Here is a 25,098-nt window from a genome sequence, read left to right on the forward strand (position 1 = left end):
GGGCGCCCTCAGGGGCAGCGGGAGGCCGAGGCGCCGTGAGGCCGGGCGGGGGCCATGCCTGCGGCACCGCCGAGCGGCGTGACGGGGGCACAGCACCCGCACGGCTGCGGCCGCTGCCGCGGCCCGGCGGCGGCGCCAGGCGGTGTGAGGGAGCGCGGTTGTGTGCGGCGGGACGGAGTGGCGAGCGGGCTGTGTGTGACAGGGGCACTGCGGGGAGCCTGTGGTGCTTAGGCACGGCGCCGAGCACCGCGCACGGAGCGCGGACAGAGCCCGCAGCGCCCAACGCGGGGCTCGGCGAGGGAGCCCCGGCTGTCAGGGGGCCCCGCCCCGCCTCCCTCAGGCCCCGCCCACCGCCGTCTCCACGGCGACGCCTCGCCCCCCCCCTCCCTTCTCTCCCGCCCGCACGCGCGGCGCACGCGCGGCGTTTGCGCGCGAAAGACGTTTGCGGCGCCGCGTGCCCGCCCCGGCCGCGCCCCCCCCGGCGGGCGGGAGGCAGCGGAGGGAGGGGGGGGGGGGGAAGCGCGGGGGGCAGCGGCGGCGGCGGGCGGGCGCCAGGGGGCGCCGGGGCTCCGGGCTCGGCGGCGGCTGCGCCATTGGCGGTCGGAAATGCCGCCAGATGGCGGTTTAGGATTGCGGCTCCGCTGAGCGCGGCCCCCGCCGGCGCCGCCGCCGCCGCCGCCCCGGCCCCGGCCCGCACCCGCCCGGCCCCGGCCGGCTCCGGCGCTCCGCGGGGCTCCCGGGGGCGCCGCCCGAGCGCGGCGCGGCCGCGGGCCGAGGTGAGCGGGGCGCGGGGCGGGCGGGCGTCCGCGGCGCCGATCCAAGATGGAGGCGCGAGGGGCGGGGGCAGCGGGCCGGGGCCGCTCGCTCGCTCGCTCGGTCTCCGCGGCGGCCGGGCCGGGAGCGGGCGCTGCCCGTGCGAGGAGAGAGGCGAAGGGGAGGGGAGGGGAGGGAGGCGGCGCGGGGCGGGGCGGCTCCTGCCGGAGCGGCGGGTCCCCCGGGCGCGGCGCTCTTCGCCGCCATCTCATTGTCCCCGCCGGGGCCGCCGGGGGCGCGGGGCCGGGCTCGGCGGCCTTCCCCCCCCCCCCTCCTCCCGTTACGCCTCCCCCCCCCCCCCTTCCTCCCCGCCGCCACCGCCCGGGCCTGGGCGCCGCGCCCCGGGGCTGCGGGGATGCTCGGGCGGAGCGCGGGTGGCGCTGCCGGGGCCGCGGGCGGGGAAACTCGACGGAGCCGCCGGCAGCCCGCAGCCGGCCCGGTTCGGCCCGGCACGGCCCGCGGGAGGGCGGCGGGACGGCGCCTGGCTGGCGGCCAGGGGCGGCGGGGGGGGGGGGGACCGGGGGCGGCTTGGGGCCGTGCCCGGGTTGTGGGGGCGGGAGGCCCCGGGAGGGCCCTTGGGGACACGAGGCCCCCTGGGGACACGAGGGAGCCCCCCCCAACCCCCCTCCGCTGTGGTGTCACGGAGCGGTGGCACCGGGGGGATGCTGGGGCTGGGAGATGGGGTCGGGGGTCAGAGCCTCCCGTGGGGGACGGGGAGGTCCCGAGGGGCTGGGGGGGTCCCCAGCCGGCCCCCGCCTCGCCCGGAGCTGCGTGGGGGCCTTCGGGGAGAGCTGCGCCCCCGGGAGCGGGGAGCCGTGGCCGTGGAGCACACCCGCGGGACGTGGCTGCCAGCGTTGGTGTCAGAACAACTTAGTTTCCGCTAGCAGCGTGAGCTTAATTAAACTCCATCGAGCCGCTCGATGAGTATCGGTGATGTGTTCCGCACAATTTCGTGGTACTTCTGGTTCTGTAGAGTTAATCTGGTCGTCGCCTGTAAGAAGTTGTTGAGGGACAAAAAGCCTTCTCCAGGTCACAGAACGAAGGCAACCGTGCCTGCGTTGTCTCATGTGTTTGGTACAGTGGATGACATTAACGTCTGGGTTCAGGCATCTTAAGGCTTGCCCAACTTCCCCGTGTTATTGCACCAGAGATAGGGGTGGTGTGGATGAAGGATTAGTCCAGATTTTCCAGATCCAAAGGAGTTTTTGCCTTGCGTAGTGAGCTTTTGCTCATCTGTAGATAACGAGGTCATTGAGTGAGTATTTCAACACTATAATCCATCAAGCAATTTGAAGAAATCACTGGACAAGAGCCTACATGTATGTTTTCCACTTAAAGGTGCCCTGAGTACGGGAAGAAGTTCTTCTGAGGAGCTGGAGGCTGGTTGATCCTTTCTCTCTGGCTCTCCCATGATCACCTTTGGTGGATAGCCCAAGAAAGTTCTTGTGGTGGGTGCGAGTTTCTCTTGAAATGGCCAGCTGGCCCAAGCGGCGGTGTGGTGGCGCAGCAGGATTCGCTGGGGAGCAGGGCGGAGAGGCAGACTCCGGGGCTGCGATTAGGCTGATAGGACTTAATTGTTACTGGTTGCTCAATGCGGGGCGCTCTGGTGAAATTCTTGGTCTCCACCGCCAATGGACATGCTGATGGATTTACAGCGGTAGGAGGGAGCAGTGAAAAATGGTACTTTCCTGAAGCTGAATGAACGGTTAGGGCCAGCTGTGGAGGTTCAGAGCACCTCTGCTGCAACCGCTGAGCTTAAGGACCAGAGCAGCTGGCAGCTCGCGGTGTCCCGTGGTTCCTCACCTTTTACCAATGTGCTGAAGTTCACTGAGGCTGCATTTATGGCCAAACTTCCACACGCAATATACTGTGGATGGAAGTTCTGAGAGCAGCTGGGATCCTCATCTCAGAGCTTTACCGCTGAGGTCTCCAAGGTTTTAGGAGATAAGCTGCTATCTCTGTAGCCTGCCATTCATATTCAAGTTTTATGTAACGTCTACTGAAACTGCCGCGCACCTTGTGATAGCCCAGAAGGCTCGTGAGTGTTATGTATTTGGATGCATTGGTGGAATGAGTTACTCAGGATGTTTAGGAACTTGGTGGGTGAATATTCTTGATTTGAAAGAATGCTTGCGTAAAGAAGAATATGTACCTTGAGCTTGTTTTCTTGCTGTTTCCCTTTGTTGCAAGGACTTGCTGTGATATGAGGTGGCTCAACATTGGCATTTTAAATATAATTTTAGTAGGCAAGTGAGCCTGTGGGAGTGTAAAGATGTGGTGGGAGAGAAACGCTTAATTGTGATGACTTACTAAGAAAAGTCCTGTTACTGGGATAAGAACATGTCCTTAGCATAGCATTTGTAAATTGTTTTCTAGCAAAATGCAAAAAAAATTCCAACACACTGCCAAGGATTTGAAAGCACGAGCTCTGTAAACAAGGCATACCCCAACCAACAAACTTGGCTTCTTGTCTGCATAAGCTGTGCAGGGACAGCAGAGTGAGTTTTGATGGGGTGCTATTCCTGAATGGGTGGCTGGCATCAGAGATTTGGTTTGCCCAGCTCTGCACCTGGAAGCTCCCCGAGTGTTTGGGTAAGGCTCTGCCTTCTGGTGCTTGAAGCCAAAACTGAAAGGCGATGCTGGAGTTGGGCACTGCGATAAGGATGCACCTCATCTAAATCTGACATACTGGCACCCGGATTGGAAATGGCAACCAAAATTTGTAAGATACTTGGTGATTTATTCTATTTTTTGACTTTTGGGGTTTTTCCTCTTGTCACTTGTTTATCGTGCGGAGCTCTCACGCTCCCCTATTTCAAGTTCCCATCTCCGCCTCATTTGCAGTGCAGCTGTGTTCTCTTGGTGGCTAAAAATAGAAGGGTGTAGAGTTAGTTCTCTTTCGTGGAAGGGAAGGAGAAATCTTAGAAAGTTTGAGTTCACCAGCAGATAATTCTTGTGTTGTTTCTGTTCAGGGCATCTAGAGATGCCCTTTGTTCTTCATTATTCTTTAGTGTTTTGCATTTCCAAACTGATCTCACTTTGTAGGTTTGGGTGTTGAATATGTGATCAGAAAGCAAAGACCTTTCTTTGTTCCTCTAGAAAATAAGAACTTGAGAGAACATTATTATGACCCCATATTGCAACCTTCAGTGTGAAAATATGCTTCCAAAAGCAAGTGTGATTTTTGGGAAGAAGTTTTTTTTTTTTTAATTTTAAGGTAAGCACCACCTTCAGCTGGCTGAGGGAACCAAGGAGGAGTTGCAAAGGGAAAATTCTATCCGTCGTCTTCTGCCTTAGCGCTGACTTTGTAGCCATTTCCTACAATCTGACAAGTCCTGTTGAATATCTGAGTACAGGTAATGGTTTCACTGCTTGACAATCTGTGTGTACCGTCTGTGGGAGAACACCCAGGGATTCAGGTCCTTCTGCTAATATTAAAGGAACTGTACTCCTGGTTTTAATAATTTTACAAGCTTTTTTTCATTTACATCTCTGGAGGAAAGTTTGTAAAATGCTTTTAATAACTGTATACTTGAAATGGCAGGATGACTCGCATGATAGATTTGTCAGGTTATCTTTATTGATCCCAAATGATATCGTGTGCCCTATTCTGAAATGTAAGTCCAATCTAAACTTGGTGAATTTGGTAATTCCACTTTCATTTACACAAATGTCAGAACCGCTTTATTTTGGAAGAAAACATCCACCTTGCAAGTATGGGTGATGCTGTACCTGGTACAGATGGTACACATACAACATTTTTCCCCTCAAGCATTCAGGCCCCCAGCTTGTACATGTGCAGATCCAGAGTGCTGCCCAGCCCCAACCTGCATGTCAAGGGCTCCTTCCATGGCTAAGATGCTCGTCCTGCTTGGGATGGATTTGTAATCTGTTTTAAAGCACATAAGAAGGCGTGAATTAAGAGCAAGAGGTTGAATTGTGAGGCCTCGCCTGCCTCAGCTGAAAGGCGAGCTGTTTCGGGTGGTTCCCAAAAGTAATGTTTTACTAGAAAGCAGCGTGAGGCAACATGCAGCCAGCATGTGTTCCTTGCTGTGCAGGAGTTCACCAGAATAAGTGCCATTTATTCTATAAATAAATCAAATGAGCCTATATTCTGTAACTTTCCACAGAGCAGACTTGTATTATATTGGCAGGTTAGCCGAGTGAAAACAACATTGACAGATTGTTCGGCTTGTAGGAAAAATATTTCCTTGTAGAGGTGCACGGGAACAGACCTGTGCGTCACAAGCGTTTCTAAATTCCAAATGTTTGCTACAATGAAAAAAATCAAAACAATTCCTCTTGGACGCATGCTTCTTTAATAGCAGAGGACAGCATGTGGTACATTTTTTTTGGAACAGAAAAATCAAATGACAAGCTGAGAGCCGCTCTCCCTCCCCTTTTGAGGGTTAGAATCCCATAGGAGCAGGAAGATACCAATGCGTTAGTGCTTAAGAGTGGAAAATACAACTGCCATTTATAAATACTGTCATTTATTTTGCTGTCTACTGGTTTAATCTCTAGAGTAGCTTCTACTCACTGGTCTGTGTCTCTCTGGACTGTGGCCACACAGCGTATTAGGTGGGAGAAGAGGTACGATTATAAACTGCCCAAGAGTAAGCACCGCTTCAAGCAGCAGAATTTTTGAAGGCTGTTTTGTTTTGAGTCTCCATTACGTGGCTTCTTTGGTGTCTGATCACGTAATCTTGCTGAATGTAGCAGGAATTGGTCCAGAGGTTGAAAATTAGGGATAGTGGGAATTAGAGGAGAGAACAGAGAGCACAGGGTACGCGTACAGAATGCATTTGTGTAGGCCTGTTTCTGTAGGATCACAAGGTCAAATTCACAGTTGTGGTGATACTGTAAAATAACATACAACAAAACAATACAGTACAGGGCGTGCAAGTTGCTGTCAGAACCTCCTCACTGATGGTGCTGAAGTCTGCCTGCTTTTGACTGCTTCCAAACTGCTTCTCAGCTGTCTTTGAGATGTGTTTTGCTGTATATAATGCTCGGAGAATGAAAGTGTGAGTGAAGATCAAAATGGTAAGGATATCTACCAAGTCTTCTGAAGGACTTCTCTGAAAGACTGACGTTTCTGATCCTCTGTCCTTTTAGGTACAGATCACGGTTTGTTTTTCTTTGTCTCCTTTCTATTCCACAGTTCCAGGTGTCTTTCTTTATCTCGTTGAGGCTCGTTCTATTTTAGCTCTAGCTGATCGTTCTACTTGCATTTATGGAAGTCAAATTCACAGATGTGTTCTTCCTCGTCCTTCTAAAAAGGGCCAGAAGAAATGGTGTAATTTCTGTAGGTTTGCTTACATCTCCTGCCTTTCCCAGTTGTGGACAGTCTTTTAAAAATATTTTTAATAAGTATTGTTGCTGTAAGCTCTATTTGGACCATTGTTTTCTGTCAAAGTGGTTAACACGGAGCTGAAATTTTCTTTACCTAAAACACATTTTGAGACAATTTTTGGATACTAATTGCTACCCTTTTGTGCAAGATGCTGGGTGCATTGAGAACCTCAAGAGGAAGAGATGTTGAGTACTGTATTTCACTTGATATGGCCAGTCTGAATGATGGCAGTGCTGCCTGTTTGGCAGACGAAAGGACGGTAGGTTGGATGACAGTGAGGACGTGCAGGCAGGTCCCATCGGGTGTCCCAGTGTTGAAGTGGAACGAGCGGAACTGCCTGAGTGGGACAGAAGGAGGGTCTCTGTTCCCACAGCCTGCCCGGTGACTTGAAGACTTGCTCTCTGTTGCATTGAGTGGGAGAACACAGGCAACAGTTAGTCAAATTTCAGGTGAAACCTACGTTACCGGCGCTGTCAGAAAAGGAATGGAAACAAAATGCCCTGCTTCTGGCTTTTTTTAACATGTGTGCTTCAAGATCATACTGTAATACTTATTTTTCTTCCTCAAAGAAACCAGAACAAGCTGTGTTTGCAAAGGAAAGATTTTACACGTTTCTGTTGCTGTGCTTAACTGCAGAGCGCTGGCATTGTGGAATGAAAGCACTCGTGGGTGGTTCTTGTGCGCAAACCTTAGCGCCCGAGGTGGCTGTTGAATTGTGAACCTCTTATCTTGGGGTTGAAATGTTTGTTAATGTTGTAGCCATTAAAGCTGGTAAAACAAACTTTTCTCCTTGGTACGCCTTACTTTTATGATTTCTTGCTACTGCTTGTGTGTCAGTGTCCAGGTAGAAAGTTCAGAGGGAAAATAAAAGTATATTAGTGAGAGAAGTAAGAACCAAGGGAAGCAAAAAGTCACGCTTAAAACAGGTGGCTGGCCATTGTAGCTGCCCTTACTTCCTAGACACTTTTTCTCTAGGCAAACAAATTGTTATGAAACTGCTAAAACTTGGAGTAAAACTGCTCAAATCCCTCAGAATATTTTCCCAGAGATTTCTACCAGGACTTCACCCGTGAGGATCACAGGACCTTTTGCAAGAATGTTGTTGTTCACCATGGTCCATAGCCTTTGTGCAGAACTCGCTGTCTCTGCCGGTGCAGTGCCAGCATGTGCCACCTGTATCTTCTGTAGTAAATTCTGAAGCACTGCTAGGTTATGCCACTGATGTAGCTGATTTTATTGTGAAATAAGCAGCCAAGAATAACCCTTTCAGATCTGACTCGCTCGTAAATTTTTTTGGCAGTCAGCTCCTTTGTTGCATCTCCCTCAAACAACTTCCTTGACCTAAAGTCATGCTTTGATAACACCCACATCTAGAGTTTAACTATTGTATCTGCCTTTGTCCTGAAGGCAACGTGTTGCTCCTTTGTAAGTCGTGTTTGTATTCAAGCTTGTGGCAAAAGATAATGACTTTCTGTGAGGGTAATCACAAAAAGCATTCAGTGCGGGGGACAATCGGAACTGATTTGTAGTTCCCGGGTTCCGATCTCTGCAGCTACAGGGCCGGTGAATGCGAGCAGTGCCATTGCTGTCACAAAGCACAACTGCTTTTACTTAGGTTGTTGGAAATTGGAATGCGTGTGCAGGTTCCCTGCTACTGGCAGGGATGAGCAGGACACGGGGAGAAGCTTATGGGATATACAGTTGAACAAATGTGTGATTGAAGACCATGGGAATATACAAAAACGTTGACTTGGGGCTAGCCAGAAGAAATAATTGTACTGTGAGCTCCTTTTGCACCAAACAGAGTGACAGGGATAAACGGACCAAATTGTTCCCATTGCATGCCTGTGGCTGCTAGTAAAGGAAGTACTGTGCGCAGTAACTACAGCTCCAGCTGTGTTTTTTTTTTTTTTTTAAAAAAAAGTTATCCTTTTTAATCTCTGTTTAAGCTGTTGCTAATATTTCTTGCATGTTAGGCTCTTTCAGAGATCACTCGAAAGAAGAATGTGTCTCAGGTTAGTTTAAGAACCATTCTGTGCTTCCTACAAGCTCCCGTGGCTGAAGTTACTGGCAGAGTTCCCTGAAATGGAGGTTTACGTTGAGAAGACAAAAAGCTGTGGTGAAGAAGGGGAAAAAGATACCGGTAGAAGGTTAGAAATGATCTGAACATCATCTTTCTTTTGCTAACCTTTCCTTTATTATTATTATTATTATTATTTTTTTTTTTTACAGCAACAAAGACCAAAACTTGTAGACACAAAGAATGACCGTGTTTATGTTTTTCGTAGATGTAGGTTCAGGCAGTTAGGGACTCAGCTGCTGGTGGTTAGTTCTTGTTGTTGTTGTTTTTAATCCTAAAGGGGAACTTTGGTTATTGCATTGTTGTAGATGGCTCAGATGAGCATGCCTGTGGTTGGGATGGGTATTGTTAGGCAGTTCTTCAGAACTTGTTTCCAGCAATATATGCCTCTGACAAATGAACCATTCAGACTGGAAATTCCTGTATTAGGCTTTTAGCTCCAAACTGAATGTTTTTGTTATATTCCAACAACAAAAAAATCAAATTAATTCATGAATATGAGATAAAGGAAATCTTGTGGCCGTGGTTAAGTATGCTTTTTTTTTTTTTCCCCTTAAGTATTTCAGCGGGAAAATGCTGCCGAGTTTTCGTGCTTCAGAGTAAAAACCCATAACTGACCTTTCAGTGGCTGTAGTGGGATAGCTGCAAGTTAGTACTTTAAAAAAAAATAGAAAATCTGTAGTAACCAGTGTATAAGCACCTGCAAAATAGTAACTGGTAGCTTAGTAGAGACCATAAGATACATTCTTTGGAGATCTGCTCTCAGCAGATTTCACATAAGGAACAGATTGCATATGCCTCGTTGAGAGTAACCTGCACCATATCCTTCCAGCTTTGTCACGGACAGGATTTTGACAGACATCAGGCTGCTACCGTGTAAACACAGGCCATTCCCCAAACACCAGACTATCTTAAGCATAACTTCCAGGGTTTGAAAACCAGGCTTTGAGTTCTTTGTCTGCTGTCATAAGGTTGCTAAAAGGCAGATCTTGCCAGTTGGGTATCTTTTGTGCTGTGTTCACATTTCTTCCAAAACATGAAAAGTTACCGAGAACTCAAATAATGAACAAATGTTTTTCCTAACTTTGTTTAGGAGAGAACATTTGTTTTGGCTGAAATCTTCCAGAGCAACTTAAATTGACACCAGCACGGAAAAATTAGTAAAAATGAGCAGGAGATTTTAGTGCTTGGGCAGCTTATAACATTATAGTGGAAAGAGAAGGAAAAGAACAATGTAAGCTGCTTTTACCCTTGCCAAGGTCAAAATTGTTAGTGCTTCAAAGTGCCCTTCAAAGGTGAGCAGAAGTGTCCAAGTATAGAACTTCTCAATTTTGCTGTGATGCATCTTGCACCCAGGCAAGACGGCAGTCTCCTGGGGAGCAGTTTGGTGACTGTGTTGTATGGGTGTCGTGGCCAGCAGGGCTCTCACTAGTGGAACCCAGCGACTCTGATGCTATTTTTTTTCTCTTAATTCTAAATATCCTGATTATTTGTGATGGCAAAAAGATGGAGATGCCTCTGCCCTCTCCATATTCTGTTCCTTACAACCTTTTTGCCTTACTCCGTCTTACAAGAATTTTCCTGTATTACCAACACAGATTTAGCCTTGCAGTATGTTTTTCCTTGAAGACCACTGTCCAAAATGTTGAATTGGTTAATAGTTTAATAGTGGTTTTGCAGCCTTCTAGCAAGTTGCTTGCAAGTAGACATATGCTATTGTTTCGTCTTGCAATTATTTTCCTTTAGAAGCCTTGATTTGTTTTTGTAAAATTGCAAAGTGTTTATCACACAGATGACTTCACCCTCTAACGGGCATGCTCTAATGTGAGAATATATTCTATAATGATTTTTTTTTTTTTTTTTTTTTTTTTACTTTTGTGGTTTTATCTGATGAAAGAACTGGTCTTGGGGAGACTATTAAACTGTGTTTATATCTAGTATTTTTACTAGAATATCTAATATTTTTACTGTTGTTTTTTTTTTGTTGTTGTTCATTGCTGGAATCCCTAGCCACGTAACTCTAAATCCAAGTTTATGTTGTGCTTACAGCTACAGAGGGATGTCAGAAGTGTAGTGTCCTGAGATCCCTATCCAGTCATGCTTTTACTGTAGGAAGAAGTTGCACTAGAATAGTTATTTACTTTTGCGGTTCTGCCTGGGCTTTCTTCGTTCCTGGAAGAACACAGAGCAACAACAACAAAGGATGAAGAAGGACCTAGAGTTAATCCTTTGGTCTGTCTTTGGGGGAAGATCATTTACAATATTCTTGACAGATGCTTGTCTAATCTCTTAATTGCTGAGAATGCCACTGCATTTCTTAAGCAGCTTATTCCAGTGCTTTATATTCTTGTTGCTTGATGTTTTCTTAAGGTTTAACTGACAACCTTTGCAGTAAGTGTTGCTTTCTACTTTGTCACGTCCAGCTATTTCTGATGTACCTGGATGTATCTGAGCTGTCATTTGTCCCTTGATCTGTTCTCTATCACTGGTTGCGTGCCTTTAATTTCCAGTTCTTCAGTGTTTCCTCGCAGATCTTGTTTCATTGTATTCTGATCCAACTCACTGCTTCGTAGACTCTCCCCTATTGGTTCCTATCTTGAAGACTGGAATCCCAAACAGGGCATCCTGCTTTAACACTGAAGGCTTACTAGCGCTAGGTGGATTGCTCTCTGCTTATATATTTTTGGAGTGTTGTGCACAAGGCTCTGCTGCTCGGTTGTTTTGCTTTTGTTCACCCTTCAGTGTAATGCTTAGCAAGCAATACAAGTTTGAGGTTCTGCGTTAGCCCCTACTTGGCTGCATGTCTGGGTTCACTGTTGGTTTCTGTCACTCAGAAGGGCACATTCATCCTCCTCCCAAATGGAGGAGTGAAAGGCAGGGTGGGAACCAGCATGGAAAACAATTGTCACCAAAACAAATGGGTGTTTGCCCCTCTGTGGAAGCAGCTTCCCCTTTGTGGTTAGCAAGATGTACAATATAAGCCATTTCTTGGCTCCTTGGCTGATGTGTTTGATCAAACAGGAGCTGTGGCTTTCTTCCTTGCTCCTGTCTAGAGCACTAGGACTTGCCTTTTTGATGCTGTTGCCTGATGCAGTTGTCTGTTGTCATTTGATTAGCTGCAGTCTTCAATATTCATGAAGAGTAGTGAAGAAAGAGGCTGCCTTGTTTGTTCAGTGTTAAGCTGTTGAAAGCCTACGTGGAACATTGGTTTCTCTACATCCTTTGATTTCAAATGCTGTTTTTTGTTACTGTAAAGTGGTACAAATCCTTATGACTACCTCTGACAATGCAGAAAGAGGATTTACTTTTTTTGTGGTGAAAGTATAATAGCAGCTTTCGCAGGAAAAGAAGAAAAGATGGGAAAGTAAGAAAATGTATCCCAAAAAAGTGTAAAAGTGATATATTTAATGTGAATGTAATTTCTGGTTTTTAGTTTTCCTCTAAAATTTGTCCAATCAACAACTGTCTTCCAGCACTGCCTGTATTTGAAACTTTGGTTTCTTTCAGGCTGTAGGTATACTATTGTACCAAGAAGTGTTTTGGGCCTTCTGACTAATCTTTTAATTATCATCTAATTTGCAATATTTATTAAACAACTGTTTGGATCCCAGCTTCTTCAAATAAGAGTATCTGTATCCTGTCAACATGTAATCTTCAAAGAGTTAGTTCAGACATAGATTTGAGTTGGTACTATAAAATGTCATGTCTGTAATGATTTTGAGGCATAGATTTCATTCCTTTTTGATTATTTTTGAAGCTGTTAATGTGTTTTACCAGCTCATCTTTCTTGGGACTATTGGTAGGGGCAGGATGAAAATTTAGAATTGCAATGAGACTGTCTTGTGGTTTTTAGGTTTTACTGAATTTTGTTCATTCAGTAGCTTTACACAGATTAACATGCCTGAGGGTTTTTTGGTGCATTTTTGTTCTCGATTAGTGTTGTCCCACCTCTTTTTTTTTTTAGGTGACAATCACTGCTATCACCTCTGTTGCCCTCCTGTCATCCCAAAGTGTTCGCTTTTGACTGATGAGCCTCCATTCCTTGCACCCTTGTTGCTGCTGCCTCCACAAGCAATTTGGCTCCTGCTTGTTGGAGCACAAGGTCATCTGCCTGGCAGGGCTGAGGGGTTGTTCTAGGCCATGCCTCTGGTAGCAAACAAGTGCTCTGTACGGCTGTCCTAACAGAATGGGTGATACTGCTTGTTTCACCTTGCTGCTACGATGCTATCTGTGTGTGCTGAATCATTAGTAGGCACTACGCTGGCTCTGCTTTTCTGGAAACACTTGGAATGAATTTGAAATTCATTAGCATTTGGTTTGTCAGCAGATGAACAAGGTTTCCAGTGATGGAAAATCTAAGGTGGCAGTGATCAAAGAAGCTTCCTCTTGCCCTGTATGTTCTCTGTGTGCTAAACTACAGCTCCCTGGCAGTGCTAGCTGTATTTTGTTCTACTTTTTATTTGGTGGTGGCTGTCAGTAAAGGCATGTAGCAAGACAGGTATCTCTCTGCAAGTCAGGGAGTAGTCTGTGGTCTTATGTGTAATAATTGTGATACTGAGGTTTGTCTGGAGGTAGAAAGGTAGCTGGCACTTTGCTCCTGTACTTGTGTACCAACCACATTCTTACTGTGGCTGTCTGCATAATGGAGCCTGCTTTGTTCTGTAATTGAGCATTTTCCTAGGTGTAACAGTGTATAGTGCAGGTGGTTTCTCAAACAAATGGTTTCTAAACTCACCTGGTTAGTTTTCTGTGAATATGGATTTCTTCCCTGTTGATGTGACTGGCTGACTGTCAGTTCTTCAAAAGTACCACCTTGTAGCACCCACAATTATATCGCTTACCTTGCCAATATTTTTCATAGATCACAGGAGGAACCTTTTGAGAAGGTCAATCTCTTATCCACCTTCCCTTCTAAGAGCTCTCAAATATCCACGTCAAAACAAAGTCAGCTGCTTTCCAATTCCTTGAGAGAGTGGCGTTGGATGTGTGTGAGGTGCCTGAGCTCTACATGTTTACTTCAAAATCCATTCAGTCTCACTGCCGCCTTTGCTCTGGTTTCATGACTTTCACCGTTCTGCCAGTTTCTGTTCTGCTCTGTTCAGACTAAGTAAGGTTTTGAAGACTCTGTTCCTTGTTCAAGTTCCAAACCCGTTTCCGGCTCCTCCATAGGAGTCAAGGAGTTTTCCGCAGTGGCTGTATGTGAGCCCTCCGTCAAGAGAATTGCTGGGATTTTGTTTAGTTCTAAAGCACAAAACAAACGAACCAACCTTTTGTTCATGTCATTAATTTCACTAACTTGTAACTCTTCTTTACCTAAAACAAAGAGAGAAAGAAAAAGAAAAAGCTGGAATAGAGTGGAACAAGAGCCAGCTGGAAGCAGAAGCTAAAAGACTACATATGGGGTATAGCAGCTTGAATCAGGATTTCTTGCCTTTGACAGCAAAGAACTGGATGCTATGGTGTTGGGAGCGAGAGTCTCACCAGCTAGCCAACAAACTGATTTGCCCTTACAGTGCCTACTCACAGCATGAATTTCTTTTAGACGTGAGGGATTTGTTTTCCCCCATAACTTGGGGTGGGGTTGTTGGACAAAGGCGCACAGACTCTGCTCAGAAAAGAGATCAGAGGCTTCAAATGCCGATTTTGATATTACCTTGTAGTGACTGTTGCTTGTGGATTTCAGGAAACTATTTTATACCTGCAGGCCAAAATTTACTATACTTAGCACTGTCTTTTCCATCTCCCTCTAAGGCAGCCTAACTTTAGCCAAGTCATCATCAGTCCAAGACTTTGCATGTAGAGTAAAAATTAAATGTTGTGTAAGGGAACAGTCAATAATAAACATCCTTTTACATATTCCCATTTGAATAAAGTGAAGTTTTATTTATTGATTTGCCTCTTAGTGAAAAAGATAATTACCTTACCTCCTTTGTATTTATTTACCTCCTTCTTAAAAAGAAGAAATAAGAAAAAACAAAACCAACTGTAAAATGTGTTCAGGTTCCAATTTTTCCAGTGAATTAGTCTCATTCGGTTTTCTTCTTTTTTCCTTTGACAATTAATCTGATAATCTCTCTCCTAGATCACTCTCCTGGTGTTTGAGTAAGGTGGATAGCTACTTAAAATGACAACATTTTTTAAAGTGTCTGCCAAATTGCATTTTCATGTTCAGGAAGTATCTTTTGCCTTCAAAGAAAACAGGGATGCTCCTCTTACAGCAACCTTAAGGGTTCCATTTCTGCTCACTGGTTTTAAAGAATCAGTGGCTTTTGTACCCATTGGTAATGAAACTTTTAAAGCTTAAAATACAGGAATTTCAAGCTTTACTCTTAATGCTGGTGAGGTGTTTTTAGCTTCAGCATGGGAAATTTTGACGCAACTGAAAACTGGCTCATTTTGCTTTCTCTTAATCTTTCCAGTGTATCTGAAACTGGAAAATAGCTATGTTGACAAGCAATTAATTTAAGTGAAACATGGGGACTAAAATGTTGAAGAGTTCCCTGAATTCCGTCTGCAAAGGAAGATTTGTGTTGGGGGCGCTTTGCATTGTTGGACTTGGCTAGCATTGTTCAGATGGTTGGCATTAAAACGGATTTTTCTTTAAAAGCTGCAGTAACCACAAGTTCTATCGCACTGAAACAAGCCTTTGAAAATGCTAATCTTTGGTCAATTGATGTTTCTGTGGTGACTGCTTGTGTCTTCTGCAGGCAAAGAAGTGAGTTCAGTCTTAATACAGCAGAGTAGCAACCTAATTACATTGCTTTAATGTGAACTGGTGAATGTGCTAGAAAAGCATGTGAAGTTTGTAATAGTAGCATCCTTTTTTCCTGACCAGTCATCTAATTGTTAGTTGGTACGGTATGAGTCACGGCGCTGTGAGGTTTGGCTGTTCCTGTGACCCCACACAGGTAAGAGACTTCAATTGCAGCCCTCTAAGGGAGGGAGAACTGAATCAATTTTAAACTGGGGTTGTGTGCTAGATGTGTCATCAACTTGTAGCACAAAGCCTGTAAGAAAACTAGTTATGGGTATTAATGAAACGAGCCAACCTAATAAAATGCTGTCAGATCTAAAATTTCAGTTTACACCATTGAAGACACCCGATGTACTGCAGTTGCATGTCGTGTCAGACTTGCTGGTGATACTCCTGCCTACAAGGTGATGTCCTAATTCTATTTTTCAGTGGTGCCTGCAAAAATGAAAGGCTTTAGAAATGAATTTCATACCTTTCTTTTGTATAGATATCAGAAGGAAAAAAAAAAGGCATAGGAAGAAAGCTCAAATGCAGTAAAACCTAGTAGATATTTTTAATTTTTTATTTCTTAAATATATCAAATGGGCAGTTAATTGTATGTTCTGTGGGAGTTCTATGTTCAGGAGTTCTTAATCCTTAGGAAGGGTGTGCTATTTTCAACATACGTATTTTAGAACACTGAGCACTTGCTTTTGGCATACAAAATAGTCCAGGTTTCATGCTGTAGGTAGGACAGGTGTCTTCCTGCAAGAATGGAAATACAGAAGTGATTTCGGAGTTCTTGGAAAAGAGCAAGAAACCTATGGGGTGTTCATTCAGAAAGGTAACTTGTGTCTTTAGCTATATTAAGATCAGACTTAGGAACACTTTTGATGAACCTAAAAACTGATAATGGAAATTGCTCTGGAGTTGCACAGCTTCTGAAGCACCCATTTCTCTCTTGTTGCCTCTTCCAGCCAGGCGTGAGAATGCCGCTGGGCAATCCTAGTGCACATGTTCTGGTTTGGATGTGTCTGGAGGCTTCGGTTAGGTTGGTAACATGTTTTGCTAGTGGTTTTATAAAGGCCTGTTAAAGAAGCATATCCATACTGAAAAGCATTATTTAGCAGGCAAGGTATGACAATGGAAGAATACTGTAATAATGGTAGAAAAGGCTTTGCTGAGTCAAAGAATGAAAGGTATGATTTCTTACCTTTCCTCCCAGTCATGGACTCAGAATTGATTAGGGCAGTCCTAGATGTGAAGTATGTAATTAATGATGAAAGCAGCCTCAAGCAACTGGGGTGGTGTTGAACAAAAACTGTATCATGAAGCAGGGAGGTGAGCTCAACCACATTAAATGGGAGAGAGAACCTGTCGCATCTGCAGTATTAAAAAGCTGTTTTAGTATTAGAAAACTGCAGTGGTGGCATACTCTAATTTAGAGTACTTAGCGTAAAAATTTTGAATGAACCAATTAAGGGTGTGAAAATGGCTGCAATAAAATTTGAATATTGAAAGTTTATAAAAGCTCTAAGCAGTAATTAAGGATGCTATTTTAATTTATAAAAGCCATTAAAGTTGAGCGAGGAAAAAACCTGCCGCAGCCCATGAGGGTAAGTGTAAAAGGAGAGTCTGCTTTGAAATTCTTGTTATAGTCTCTGTTGGATTTAGTTAAATAGCTGTGAAACATGAAGCTAGGCGATTCTCTTCTCATATGTGGTATAATTTGTGATATTCCCATGTCCTTGCTAAAGCTGGAGAAGATGGTCCTTGGCATGTTTATCTAATTTTATACTTCAGTTGATAAGGGATAAGAAACTAGATTTTCTTTGTCTGCTCTGTATCTTCTGAGATTTTTCCACTTTAGAGCTGCCGAGATCACAGTTGAAATAAAAATTATGCTTTTCTGCCTAATCAAGCAGCTTCCTCATTTTTAGCTGATGAAAGCTTTTTGGCACCTTGTTCTCAAGCTATCCTTGCTATAGCTGTCAGGTTACTGCTGCTTGTGGCAGCTCCCCGAAGGAAACGAAGAGGAGCTCAGTGTAGGAGCTGACTCCTGGTGTGCCTCTGGTGCCTGGACCTGCTCAGCCAAGCAGCAGGAGAAGGTCCACGCTGCCTCCTGTTATGATCAACCTGCAAAGCTTTGGGTAAGCTCCAGCAGTAGCCAAGGAGCTAGAGGGAAATGAGGAAAGCACTTCGGCAAGAAGTTCCTTAGTTGCACAAATTTCTTCAAAAGTTTGTCAAAACCTGTAGATGGTTATTTTGGGTATTGAGTTGCATCATGTCACCTGGAAAGATATTTCTCCAAAAATGATTTATACCTGTGGTTTTGAGCCACCTACCCTCTCTCATTCCTTGCAGTAAGGCAATTACTTGTCTTTTGTGTGGTGGTGAGTTAAGTAGAACAGGGCCTTTCAGCTTTGTCACCAGCTGCTTTATAACTGCACTCCACTATTCCATTGATCATAATCAGGATTTTTCATTTCCTTCTTACCAGGATGAGCCCTTTTTTGCAGAATTGAGGATGCTCTGTGTATAGCAAGCGCATACTTACACCATTCAGAATTTGGGCTGCTGCAGTAAAGACGTATGTGGGCAAGCAAGTTTGAAGGGTAAGACTAAGGCAGATTACAGGAGCTAAGTTTAGCTGAGTAGTTGGTGTAAGCACTGTTACCTTTTGCCAATAATGAGAAGTAATTGAAGTTCTCTATCAAGCTCTGAGCTGTTCTAGCTCACTGTTAAAGTCGGGTGTTTCCTAAATGGGGTTTGAGCATGCCCATTCCCTCCTGTTGAAACCCGAAGCAGGAGAATTGCTGTTTTGTCACTGAACAGATAATTCTGGAAATGTTTTCGTTTGCTTTTGGTTACTCTGAAGTTTATACTCCCTGCATCTTCCTTGAAGTATTTCTGAAAAATAAGGCTATTAATTTAGTTGGCTTTCCCTCAAATTAAAGGGAAGGGGCTTTTTCTTGTTACACGTAGCTGTATAAGAGCGTGATTATTACCTTAACTACTCAAGTTCTTCACAAAATAGTACCAGTGCTCTTAGAGCACTTCTTTTTGTATATATGATTGCATTGATGTGATCTTCAGTGCTCCTCTTAGGAGGAATGCAATCAATAGGATACTTCAACATTTCTCAGAACAGACTCAGAATCAGGTAGAATGTGAATATTAATATGTAAAAAAATATATTTAAAAACGGAAACTTTTCCTCTGGAAGTGATTGTGCTGTTGGCTCACTTGGGAGACATAAATGACTTGTACTGGACCAGGAGGCTGCCTCTCGTCCTGCATCCTTACAGTTGTTCATTAAGCTGACTGCGTTCGTCGATTATTCTCTGCTCGTACCAGTGCTTTACAACTGCGTATCTAGGAAGTCATAAACAGCTTCCTTTTCTCTGAGATTATATTCTAGGTTCATAAAAGCCACTTATCATTGAAAGTTTATTTAAACAGCAAAACAATTTGAAACGTCCTGGTTACGGAAGGTCAGCAGGGAAAATGACTGAAGCTAAGTATGGCTGTGTTACTGTGGGTGAGCTGGAATAGAGTGGGGTGTTCTCTGCATACGCAGCTGTCCTAGGTTCTTGGTACTTGCCTGGGCATGGGGAGTCTCTAAACCTATGATGCTGAGCTGTGCTTTTCTTGTGGAAAGTCCAGGCATTTACTTTTAAAGGATGTGGTCTATTGAGTACTGGAAAAAGAAAGGAGTTGGTTTAAAATCTCTCTCTTGGAGGAATAACTGCATTTATCATAGCAATTTATTATTTTTCTGTTATAAGACACTCACTGAGAGATTTATTGTAACTTCCTAACTGCCCCCTATTCAGTGAGTGTAGTTTTGTGGGGTTAGACATTTCTAGGTACAGTTTGCTAGGTAACAAGATGCAAAATCTTTCTGATGGTTTTCATGGATGTTAGCTGTGTTTGCAGTAGTCTTTAGATTTATCAGGTAGATTTTGAATTGATACCAGCTGAGGTAGTGAAGTGCTTTTTGGTCTTAAACTTCCTGAAGAGTTACCATACCCTGTTTCATAACATATAACCTCATAACTTTTCCTGAGGTTGTAAGGTAGTACAGTTACAAGAAAAAAAAAAATGCTTGTCAACTGGAAACAGTTGTTTGTAGTTTCTCCTTTCGCTTGTTTTTGAGCCCTTCCTCTCCTATACTAAAAATAAAAAGGCTAATAACTCAGAAGGGTAGAGTGATAAGCACTAAATTCTGTGTTAGTAAAGCTGTGGGATATTTGAAATTGTTTCTTTTTGACCCATGTTGAAATCTGGGAGACAGTGAAACAAGCATTTGAAGTAAGGATCATCCATTAGTTCGTGCACGGAGCAATCAATCCTTTAAAATAACCCTTCAGTACACGTCTCATCATCCATGTGTATTTCAGACGCTTTTAAAATAGCAACGGAGCCTGGAGTTTTTTGGTGAATGATATGCTGCTTGGATGGAAAAACAAGATTTTTGCTTGTTGTTTCCTGGGGAATTTCTCAGCTTTTCTTGGTCTACGTGATTTATATCTCCATATAGGCAATTTGATGTCCCATTTGGAAGATTCATGCTGCTTGGTTTGGTTTTCTAAGGCAGTGAGGCTTTGCAACTGTGTCAGGCACTGATGTCCTTGTCAGAACAGCAGGGTGTGCAACCGGGGACAGACAGACAGACAAGCAGAGGGGCATTGGGAGGGCTGTTACAGGAGCAGGACAAGAAGCGTTGCTGTTTAGGTTGCTTTTTATAATTTTTGGTCTTGAGTTGCTTTGAAATAGGGCAGGGTTCAGATTTTTATGGTAAGGCATCACGTGGTATGTTAATGTATGAAAAGACTGAGTTGCTGCGTGCATCTTTGGAACACAGTGGCCAATTTAGATTGAAATTTGAAGGGGTGAGGTGAGGAAAGAGAAATTCCTGTGGTTTTCGTGAGGGTTAGATAGCTAGATAGTTACTTTGTTAATATTAATTTCCCTTTCCCATCCCTCTCCTACCCGCTGCCCCTAAATAAAAGCAGCAGCAGGATTAAATTATTTTGTGCACCCTCACTAGAATTTGTGCAGAGCTATAGGACAGCAATCTGTTGAGAACCAGGCATCTTTTCCACTGCTTATGAAACTGCTGGAAAAGACAAACACAAGGAAAGCATAAGTACACAGAAGTCTCGGTTGGACAAACACTAAAAAGAGAACTCAAATGAGTCAGGATGGCAACACGGATTTTTGAGTCCCTAATTCCTGAGAGCAGTAATAATGTTCTTACTCGTGAAGGAAATCTTGAACACAGGTTAATACAGAGCAATTAAATTCTTGGGAAAGAGAGCAGAAAAAACAATAAATGCATCGATACCTTCCCATCGATACCCTGTGAAGTAGTTCATCAGATTTAGTTTCCCACTTTATGGCTGAAGATGTGTGCTCTTGCAAATTCATTTATTTAAAGTAGGACTGCGCTTGCCTGTTCCAAAGCCACATAATCCACTTAGGGCCTTGACAGAGAGAAATCCATGAACAAGAGCAAAATACCGTTAGATGAGATTTTCCTGTTGTCTGGGGGAGGAGAGTTTGCCTGTTCACTCTTTTTCACTAGTGGTTAAGGCAGTTCTCTAAAGGGAAGGGGGTGGTATGCTCACCCTGTCACACAGAGGCAGCAAGTGGTTGCAGGATGGGAATGCACCTTGATCGGTGCACTGGGGAATAAGGTTTTATTCAACTTAATGCATTTAAAAATTTGAAATGTTATGGAAAAATATTTAAATTTAGGAAGCACTTCATTTGCTTTTTTTTTTTTTTTTTAATTAGGCAACTTCTTGAGGGCAGTGATCTGTTTGCTGGGGAAAAAATCAGCTTGCTTGAGGCTTCAGGTCAAATTGGACACCTGTACCCTTCAAAGTGCAAATTCAGTTTTGTTCATTGCCAGTGACCAGCGGGGAATTATTACTAGACTGCTGGTAAATATCGCTTTCTACAGTTTAATGTTTGAAAAGGAAAAAAAAAAAACAAAACAAAACATAGCCCTAAATTAAAATAGAAAGCCTGGTGAGTCCCACAGCCTTATTACTGGTACCTTTAAAGAAGGAAAGAAAAAGTGTGAGAATGATGTTCATGATGAATAGGTTATTGGAAAAGAGCCAGGTAGGCTTCATTTAAACAATCAATTTTTCATGATGGTGCTAATGTAGTAATTTAGTAAGAAACGATTATGTTCCAGGAATCCTGATAATAAAGCTGGTATTAATGTGGCCTCTTGACTTTGATCTGAAGAAAAAAGTCAAAAGATGACTTTAGTTTTCACTTGTAAGCATCATAGCTCAGATATTTAATTACAAAGGGAGATCTGTGTAGAAAGAAAACAGTGGACTTTGTAAAAATGCATCTTGTTCCTGTGAATGCTAGCACTGCAGCTCCTCCAAATGTGAAGACAGAAGCAGAATGCATGAGAAATGTAGAGACTCATCTGGGGCAGGGGGAGAACCGGAGAAGTGCTTGGATTTAAATGTTTAGGGTCAACAAATGAATTCTAGGAGGGTTTTATGGAAGGAAGGAAAGAATGCAGTTAAACAGTATTTTTCTCAAAACTGACTGTAGGCTGCTGCCAAAAAGTGTATCCAGTTTCTCCTCCATCCCTTTTCCCTTGTTTTCCGAACCAACTTTATGCTCTTGTCAGCACAACCTGCATCACAGCAACGGAAAGCTTCTCCGAGGGACGTGCTTGACATTTGTGAACGCATCAGTTTTTCACTGGAAATATTTCCAGCTTAGAAGGGGAGTCTTGGGGGGAGGTAGAGGAAATATTTGAGACTGAAGGAGAGAAGCAGGCTTTCAGAGGTGATCCTGCTGGCAGACCTGGGCCCACGGGCAGGAGCGTGAAGGGGGAAAGACTCCAGGACTAGGGAGGGGATGGGGCCTAGGGGGCCCTCACCTGGGCGGGTGGAAGAAGAGGGACAGGGAGGGGAGCTGGCTGCTGGCAGGGGGCTGCTGTTGCGCTGGCTGGATCTGCGGGGCTCCTGTCGTGGTCGCTGAAGGAGAGGAAACTGCACTGAGATCGGCACCATCAGCGTTCCTTCATGGGGAATGCTTGGAGAGAGCCTCCCTAATGGTGTGGAGGGGACACAGGAAGAGGACGGGGAGCTGGGCATGGTCGTGGCACTCGGACCGTGATGGGGAAACCTGGCGTCGCTTCTCCAAATTTCAGCTGATGTCTGGAGGTCACAGGGAGGGTGACAGAAAGGCAGGTAGGGGGTTGTACTGGATAAGGGGAGAGGTAGATTTGGAAAGCAAATGGGAGCAGCTACAGCATGGAGATGATAATAAAAGATTACTTGGCTTGCTTCTTCTTGGAGGGGTGTGTTGGGGTGGGACATGCCTACCTTTCTGAATAAGAAAAAACAAATATCAGGGAGTGAAAAGGATCGAGTTCAAGGGTAGTGTTGATAAAAAAAAAATTCTAATATATGTAAATGCATGCAGTCAGAAAGATCTGAGTTTTGAGATTATTCTAGGGGAATGTGTGTGTAGGTGCCTTGTGCCCTGCTTTTGGCCTCAGTCGAAATACCAGTCTTGGCAAATCTTTTTCTGTCCAGTGTGGTGTTTTTATCATTACTGATGTATTTATACTGGTGTTTAAAAACAATTAAGAATTTGTATGTGAATGGGCATCACTTTTTGAATGACTTTCAAGGTTAAGACACCTTGCTTCTTTCTCAGTTACATAAAGGTTTGATCCATGAAACTGGTCAGCAACAATCTGGAATTAAATTTGGTTAGAATTTAAAACTCTGGAGACAAAACTGAGAGTTGTGTTTAATGGTATCTTATTGAAAAGGCTAAAGGAAACTGGATTGTCAAATTTAATACTGTTTAATCAGTCCTGTACCCCATGAGTGCTGCCAGGTGTCCACAGGCAGCAGGAAAAAAAATTGTGCCCATCCTGATGTAAAGCTGGCCTTGTAATGCAGTGCTTTGCTCACTGTTCTTCAGTGTTAGATGGTCTATAACTGGAGATGAAACATTGGCAATAACCGTGTGTGATTTGTGCTCTTGCTGCATGTCAGAGGGAGCCGTCCCTGGGCTGCCCCGCCGTGGTGAGCCCAGCACCAGTGCTGCTGGGTGCTGAGAGCTTGGTGTTTATCCTGAAGCAGCAAGTATAACGGGAAAGTGATTATTTATTTTTTTTTCCTCTTTAACTATGAGAAAATGATCTGAACTGGATTTGGGGGACGTGAGAAAGAAATAGAAACACTTTTCAAGGTTACATTACAGCTAAGAAACCGCTGCAGTGTTTCTGTATCGTTGACAGAGGCGGGCGGCACTTGATCATCCAGAGTCCTTAGAAAACTCTCAGATAAGCCTCTGTGTTTTATGGGGGAAATATTCTCCACTTCAACATGTGCTTAGCTTACAAAAGGTCAGAAAGGACAGTCCAAGAACAGGACATATGTCATAGCTGAGGTGGTAGGTAAGGCAAAAACTTGTCATTTAGTACATATGCTTCCATGAAAACCTGCTAGTGCAAAGTGGGGGTTTCAGGAAACAGTAGTAAATAAGCTACTCTTGGTAGTTTTACAATACCGCCAAGATTTTAAATTGCGATAGTTAATTTTTCCTGAAGTTTTCTTTTGTTAGTAACTAGCTGGTATTTTTGATGTATATTTCTTAACTGTAGCTAAGCTCTGTGCGTTGTAGCTATCACACAGTAAGACAAAAGACATCCAACCAAAAATTGATAGATATCCAGGTCCAGGGAAAGTCGGTATTATTCACTTAGCTTGAGTGGTAATTAAGAAAAGCTTTACTAGGTGATTTTGTGAAGTCCAGTGAGCTTGAAACTGTATACTTGATTTTGCTTTAATCAATATATCTTGATGTACCATGTTTTTTCTTATTTCAGGGTTTTTACCCTAAAAAAAAAAAAAAAACTCCAATTACTTTGTGTATGTTCCTACATTTTGATTTTACAAGTGACTTAAACCATTTAATGATACATGAATGACTCCCCCCTTATGATTGCAGTGTTTTTCCATAATTAATGAATTTTGTTCTTATGCATAGAAATGCAGGAATTGTATCTTGCTGCTAAATATGTCATCAGATTTTTTGGTAGAGTCTAAACCTGCAATGGGTTTCCAGCTATTTCATTTCATAGATATAATGCTATACTATTTTTGTGTTTGTTTGTTTTTTTTTTCTGTAATTTTTTTGGTGTATCTGATGTGTTATCCTGAGCCCCAGTTATTAATTGACAGATGAGTTACACTATGATGGCACTTAAAATGCACAACATGTATTTCTGAAAGCAGTCGTTGCTATAGCAACTTTCTAGTAGGTCACTGGCAGTGTTGTGTGAGTGTGTGCGTATGATTTGGCTGTTAATGCAGACTAATACCGATAGAAAAATGAGAAATGTAAGAATGAGGAAGGAGGTAGCCCTTCCCCCCTCCCTGTTCACTCCCTCCAAAACAGGGTAAGATCATCTTGTGGGGAAAAATGCTTAGTTAGGATATTGTGTGAATTGGCAAGAAATTGGCTATCATCTGCCGTAATTAGATGCTTCTTTCTATTTATGCTAAGATTGTAAGACCAAATTGCCTTAATCTCATTCTGTTTTTCTTTTGGCATCTTCAAAGTTTGTTTAGGAAAGGAGTAGATGCTCAATTATCAGACAGCAATACCTGGTATTTACTGAGCGTAAGGATCTATTCTTAAAGACAAAGAGCTGCATTACACAATGAAAATTTTGAAAAGAATGCATTTTTTTCCTCATCTGGAAGACATTTCAGCAAGGTACCTGCATTTCCATAGCAGTGCGGCCCATCTGTGTGCCCTGGTGGTCCCGTTCCCCCTGGCCACGGGGCCGCTCCATTGCCTTCCTAGCGCTGGCCCTGCGCTCATGTGAATGGGGGGTGAGCCAGTTTAGGGTGCTGATCCAGACAGGAACAACTTCGAAACATGTTTAGTAATTTGTAGGTGATTGCCTGCATTGTGTAAATGGGCAGAAAGCCAAATGTCAGTACAGCCACAGGAGCTGCAGGTCAGGTCGGTGTACATGGCAGTGACTGCGGGGCTTTTCAGAGGGGCCGAAGATGAGATTCCTTGCTGACCTACGGTTTTAGTTTG

The 25,098-nt window shown here is 44.0% G+C and overlaps 1 protein-coding gene across 4 annotated transcripts in view; it reads left to right on the top strand.

Moving 5' to 3' along the window:
• Window positions 1–748: 748 nt before the first annotated feature.
• STAG1 (stromal antigen 1) overlaps window positions 749–25,098 on the top strand; it is a 177,924-nt gene continuing 153,574 nt past the window's right edge. For 2 of the 4 annotated variants that reach the window (XM_032193432.1, XM_032193435.1), the window contains exon 1: window positions 752–776. The gene's annotated coding sequence lies outside the window, so the exon portion shown is untranslated. Of the gene's footprint in view, window positions 777–25,098 lie in introns of all 4 variants that reach the window. The other 2 variants (XM_032193436.1, XM_032193437.1) reach the window with 2 other exon arrangements.

Source organism: Aythya fuligula, chromosome 9 (genome assembly GCF_009819795.1).
Source record: "Aythya fuligula isolate bAytFul2 chromosome 9, bAytFul2.pri, whole genome shotgun sequence".
Lineage (NCBI taxonomy): Eukaryota > Metazoa > Chordata > Aves > Anseriformes > Anatidae > Aythya > Aythya fuligula.